The sequence below is a fragment of the Boleophthalmus pectinirostris genome, unplaced genomic scaffold, assembly GCF_026225935.1.
Source record: "Boleophthalmus pectinirostris isolate CB_2022bp ecotype Guang Dong unplaced genomic scaffold, ASM2622593v1 HiC_scaffold_16, whole genome shotgun sequence".
Taxonomy (NCBI): domain Eukaryota; kingdom Metazoa; phylum Chordata; class Actinopteri; order Gobiiformes; family Gobiidae; genus Boleophthalmus; species Boleophthalmus pectinirostris.
In genome coordinates this window covers 30194825-30200568 of record NW_026571095.1, presented here as the reverse complement: position 1 = coordinate 30200568, position 5744 = coordinate 30194825, and the positions used below count along the sequence as shown (strand labels likewise).

General features: G+C 37.4%; 1 protein-coding gene across 2 annotated transcripts in view; it reads left to right on the top strand.

The window, feature by feature from the left end:
• Positions 1-3552: 3552 nt before the first annotated feature.
• agla (amylo-alpha-1, 6-glucosidase, 4-alpha-glucanotransferase a) overlaps positions 3553-5744 on the top strand; it is a 44949-nt gene continuing 42757 nt past the window's right edge. The window contains exons 1-2 of one of the 2 annotated variants that reach the window (XM_055151598.1): positions 3596-3670; positions 4409-4495. The gene's annotated coding sequence lies outside the window, so the exon portion shown is untranslated. Of the gene's footprint in view, positions 3671-4408; positions 4496-5744 lie in introns of both variants that reach the window. The other variant, XM_020919860.2, reaches the window with a different exon arrangement.

Here is a 5744-nt window from a genome sequence, read left to right as displayed (position 1 = left end):
TACTCCTCTCATACTGGAGCGAGGGGGGTGTGGTTTGAGTTTGAGGCGTGGCCAGACTTTATCAGAGAAACACAGGGTCAAGACACTACCATAAAAGTTTATCTGTTGGAGGGAGAATGCATCAAGGTACACACAGATGATAAAATTATTAATGAATTAACATGAGGTTTTGTATTCAGAAAATAGCTCTTAAAAGACCATTTATTAAAAAAATTATTGCTATGTACCTCTAGCTGGTTCATTTACAGACACTAGAAAACTTGAGTAATTCTGACTGCTGTATAAAGTTGAATTCAACCAAAGTAAAACCACTAAAAAATATTTAAAAATAGATACATTTAAACTCAATTTCTTTTTCAATTTTATTATTGTCAGAAATTATCACAAAAATCAAATAGGAGAAAATTTTTCTTAAGTATAGCCACAATGAAATTTTACATTGGTTATTTGACATGGACAATGTGAGAGTCTTGTGAAGTGAAGCGTCTTGCTCAAGGACACAACTTAACTGTAGCTATTTGTGGGTTTGAACCACAGACCCTTACGTTATTGGGTACACAACTAACTCACTGCGCCACAGTTGCCACACTCAGCTTCCTTGTAGAAAACATTTAAAAAGCAGGAAAAACTACTACGGTTTAAAGTTTAAATCAGGTTAAAAATACTTTTATATTCTACTTAACATTGTGCCTTGAATTTTTACTAAAATTAAGGCACAAAGTTAACCCTGTTACAGCTCAAATTACAGCCGGTTAATGTAATTTATATTTCAAAACGCTCAAATGGAAGTGATTAAAAAGTGACACAAATAAATCCATTGTTTTAGTCTTGATGTAGACCTGCTGACATTCTGTTACATGTGATGTGTAGTTAGAAGAGGTTAAAGTTGTTGTACAGTGTTTTTTTCTGTTAAAATTTAAACTTAAATGAATTCACAAGATCTGGAGTATAGAGTCACTGCACTGTGTTTATCTAGTGCTCCTCAGGTCACCTCAGGACCAGTCCAGGATCTGACATGCCCCAAATGTAAACTTTTAACTTTATCGCCCTCTGTTGGTAGAGTCTGGTATGGTATAAAATGTAATCCCTTTTTCTGTAACCCCTGCTGTCAGGCTCCTCAATTTGGTCTTAAAATGTTCGTATTAACCCACTCTACATGATTCTGGTGTTTTTATTTAGCTATTTTTTTTCTGTAACTCAATTCCTATTCCTAATATGGAACTCGACTCCATGAGAGTAGTCAAAAAATGTACTCAAGTTGTGAGATATGCTATAATAAAGTAAACTATAAAGTAAAACTAGTGACTACCTATCAGTGCCACTTGAAAGTACACAAAGAAGAAACACAAAAATAGACCTTGATAAGAAATCCACTTTTAATGCGAAGACCTCCGGATGGGATGGACCACTGGCTCTGGGTCTGGGTCTAGCCAGTCCTCCGGGTCTCCTGCAGCTGCAGTGGGGGCATGTGTCTGATGACCAAAAGGGGGTCCTCCTCTCTCTGATCACACCAACACAACGCACATCCTCCATCCCAGTGCGCTATCACATAACCAGACAAGATGCAGGGTTTAAAGGAAGTGTATGTAGCTTGTGTTTTTAAAAAGTTACAAGAATCACAAATCTACAGTATGTGGCTGGAGACACATACAAGTTTGTCTCATTTTCAGTACATGCCTCACGTGAAAGCTCAGAAACTCCCCGAAAAACGTAATATGGGATCTTTAAATTATCATTACACTCAGTTGTGTTACAATCATTATCAGTAAAAACTATTTTTGATTTGAACATTCTTAGCTACCGCGTATCCAGGGACCAGTTCACAGAGAGCCAAAATTAAAAACTGGGACTAAGTCATGGGTTAAACTAAATATTTATTGAAAAATTTCAACAACATCGGCATGTTTTTCTTATTTCGAGATATGTAATGCTAAACCTTTTCTTATTAAAATAAATGTTTAATAATAGTTTGGTTAAACACTGAATTCAGAACAAGCATAATATAAAATAATAAGAAAATGTTAAATAAATAATGTCTCTATATCTGTAGCCAGTGGGTCAGCTCTGAAACATATTTGATATATAATGCCATATATAATTATATCGCAGACCAAATTTGGCCTATGGGCCTGAGTCTGACATGTCTCAGTTAGGTGATGTCACATTGAGTTTAAAAATCTAAATCGTACATACTGTCCCTTTACCATCAGACCTAGGCATTGTCTTACCTGTGGATGGAGCAGAGTGGGGTCCAGTGTAGAGCGACAAGTGGCCAGCGCGTGACGTACTGCTCAGGTCAGTAGATAAAGCCATCACTGAAAAAAATGATCAACCTCCAAAAAATCAAACTGTAACATTAACAGCAACAGCAGGTTCAGAGGATATAAACACTTCTTAGCATTTATGAATAGTTTAGTGCAACTTTTCATATCTCCTGCATATCTGACAGGGACTCTACATGTAAAGATTAATGCATAAGTGTCTTATTAATTATAATCAGTACATTAATTACCAATATGAATATTCAGAGTTCATCTAACGTTATCCTTTTGGATGTTTATTTGAAAAAACAGAACAATTCTTAAATATTCAGCCGTGAATGTGGGATAGTTTTTACAGGCTTACCGCTGATGGAGAGCACATAAGCTTTGTGTTGTCATAGCATTTTACATTTAGACCATTTAGACACCTGCCACATTTAGTCAACTGTCCACCAGAGGGAGTTAGTGAAACACCAAACAGACTGCAGAGGGGCACTGGGACAGTCTGTGGCGGGCCAGATCCTGCACTTCACTCGATGTTCAGTAAACATTACACGTCTATAGATTACTGTAGTTAGTAGCCAGCTCACCTTTTGGTCACTAATGGTCACTCTTTGGTGACTTGATTTGCACAGACCTCACAGCAGCACTGCAGCATCATCAGCATCGCTTACTTTATGAGTGCAATGTATGACGGATTCACCAATTCATTAAACAATTGCCACAAATCGTGAAAACTTACATTTCAAGGTCTGCTCGAAATATGCATAGTCCAGAGTCTTACGGTTTTCATGCAAATGTATAGTTTTAAATAGGGATGTAACAATAACCAAAAGACCGTGATATTGTATCGTCAAAAATTTCACAATAATATCGTAGCCCATCACAGTATACCAAATTACAAGTCATGGTGCAGAAACAGACAAAAAACAGGGAGCTACATAGATCATACATGGATTAAATCTTATTATGACAGAACCAAAGGCTTGTCAAGGCATTTTAAAAGGACAAAATATTGCAATAGATATCGTACCGTGAGATGCACATCGTGATAATATCGTAACGAGAGATTTGGATATCGTTACAGACTTAGTTTTAATAGTTTTCCTTGTTCAAATGACGTGCAATGCTTTTAAAATGTGTTGAGAGATCGTCAAGAAGGCAAAAATAGCAGATTTCTTGAGAAAATCTGATTATAAATATTGATATTGGCGAACATTTCCTGTTTAGTTTTTCCTTTTATAACCAAATACACCGGGGTGCACATTTGGTCAGTACACCGGTCCGTCCGTGTCCCCGCCCCCTCCGCACTCCGCACGTCCTCCAGGAAAAACAAGCCGCCTCCGCCAGCTCTGCTTCTGTCAAACTGATCTCCTGCGGCTGTGACGGACCGAGCACACGATCCACAGGTACCCCACGCACCCCGCGCACCCTTCTGCACACGATCTGCACCCAAGGGACCCGCTTTTTACGCGATTTCCTCCGATACAAACCGAGCGAGCTAGCAGGTTCTGGCTAAACTGTGCATGAATGGCGAACCCGCTAGCTATTTTGATTGAACTGCGGTCCTTTTAAGAATTTGCTGCTAAAATCGAGAAATAAAGCAAGAGTGCAAGAAGTAAATGAAGATTACAGCTAGATAACGGTATAAACAGTTAGATTAAACACATTCTAACAACTGGGAAGATTTATGTCTTATGGTTTGTCACTTTAATTCAAACTCTTACCTATAATTTCGTAACATCGGACCTGCGCTGCACCACCACGGGGTTACCGCCCCCCAGTACCCCAAAACTTTATTAGTTGTGGTAATTGTGCGTGTAGTTTTATGCTTTTGTAAATTCTATACAAATGTAAGCTAAAACTTCTTATAATTACAGATAATGTTTTTGCAATGTGTTATTCATGTTATACTTAAATTGAATGAATTAAAACTAAAATTTGTCTTGTTTTGGCTGGGGTCCAGAGTGGAGACCTAAGGGGGGGTCTAAATATGCGTGCGCTGTAACGTCAGTCCGATTGGAGGTCTATATGTCAGATTGTCAGCTATGTGCCGATGTGCCAACGAGCCAAACACTGAGCAGGAGCTTTATAAATAGAGAGAGTGACATTAAAGACTGAATTCCTGACCTTGTGTTTGTGCGCAGGCGCAGTAGCAGAGGCAGGGTGAGTGACTGGGGATGCGTTCACCTGCTGCTCCCAAAAAACAGGAGAAGAGATATTAGAGGAAAAATGTGGGTTTATTTGACTTGAAGGGACTTTCTGAGTGTACACTAAAGGCAAAATTTCCAAAGCAGTTGCTGTGCTGCTGCATAAAGTAAAGTTCTCACCAAATAATTCAGCTTTATTAACCTTGTATAACTCTATAATTGCAACATATCTGATGTACTGTGTGGAAATTTGGGAGTCAACATGTAAAACTTACTTACAGCCGTTATTTATTTTACAGAAAAGGGCCTTGAGAATTATAGAGAAGTTATGGAGCAAAGCATCGTGGTGAAAGAAGTTCATTTACAGAATAGTCTTGACAAAGAAATAAAAGATTCAAGTACAATGATAACATTTTTAAAAAATACATAAAATCCAGTGCAGTGTGTGTGTATGAAAAAGAAAACTAAGTTGTTGTGCATAAAAGTGATGATCTCTGTTTGCAGGTGATTAATAATTGAAATGAAATGTATTGAAATGTATTGATCATGTTAATGTTTCGTCTGGAAAAGGGAAGAGTTGGCAGATAACGTAAGATGACTCTTCTTTCTGCTCCTTTTCATTCATTTTTTGGAAGTTTAATGTCATGACGCTGTTACTGTGTTTTTATACTTTATGAATGAAATAAACAAAAAGTCAAGATGGAAGTGAGTATATCCTGAATAGCTTTTGATCAGCCTCCACCCCCTCCCAAGTAGCTCGCCAAAGGATTTCTGAATTGTTCATATTGTGCTGAATAACTAAAATATCTGTAATTCACTGCCTATTACTGCTATAAATGTATTATTTTGAGTCTTAACTTTGTGCACTAATACACTGATAATGGTTTATGTTTTATAGACATCTAACTGTACTAACTAACTCTACTCTAAGGCGTGATGTAGCTCTTACACTCATTTTTTTGCGACCCTTAAAACTTGTAGCTCTCTGGCATTTTTGTTTTGTAAAGGTAAAAGTTCTAGAGCACATAGATTTATATACACCCATGGACCACTATGGAACCTACCTGGACCACTGAGGGATTACACAGATTTAAAAGAAAGTACTATGGTACTATGAGTTAATGCTGAAAATTACTCTGATGTCTAAAGAATGTGTCTTTTTTTAATCATTGTGGCATTGCAAAAAGTACAGTCTATTCCTTAGTACTGAAATTGAGTTTTAGTACTATGTTACACTGAACATTAAATAGGAAGTTGTACAAACTGCATGACATAACACACGAAAAACCCATAGAGCTGCAAGTTGCATTTCAAGATGCAATGTGTAACTTTT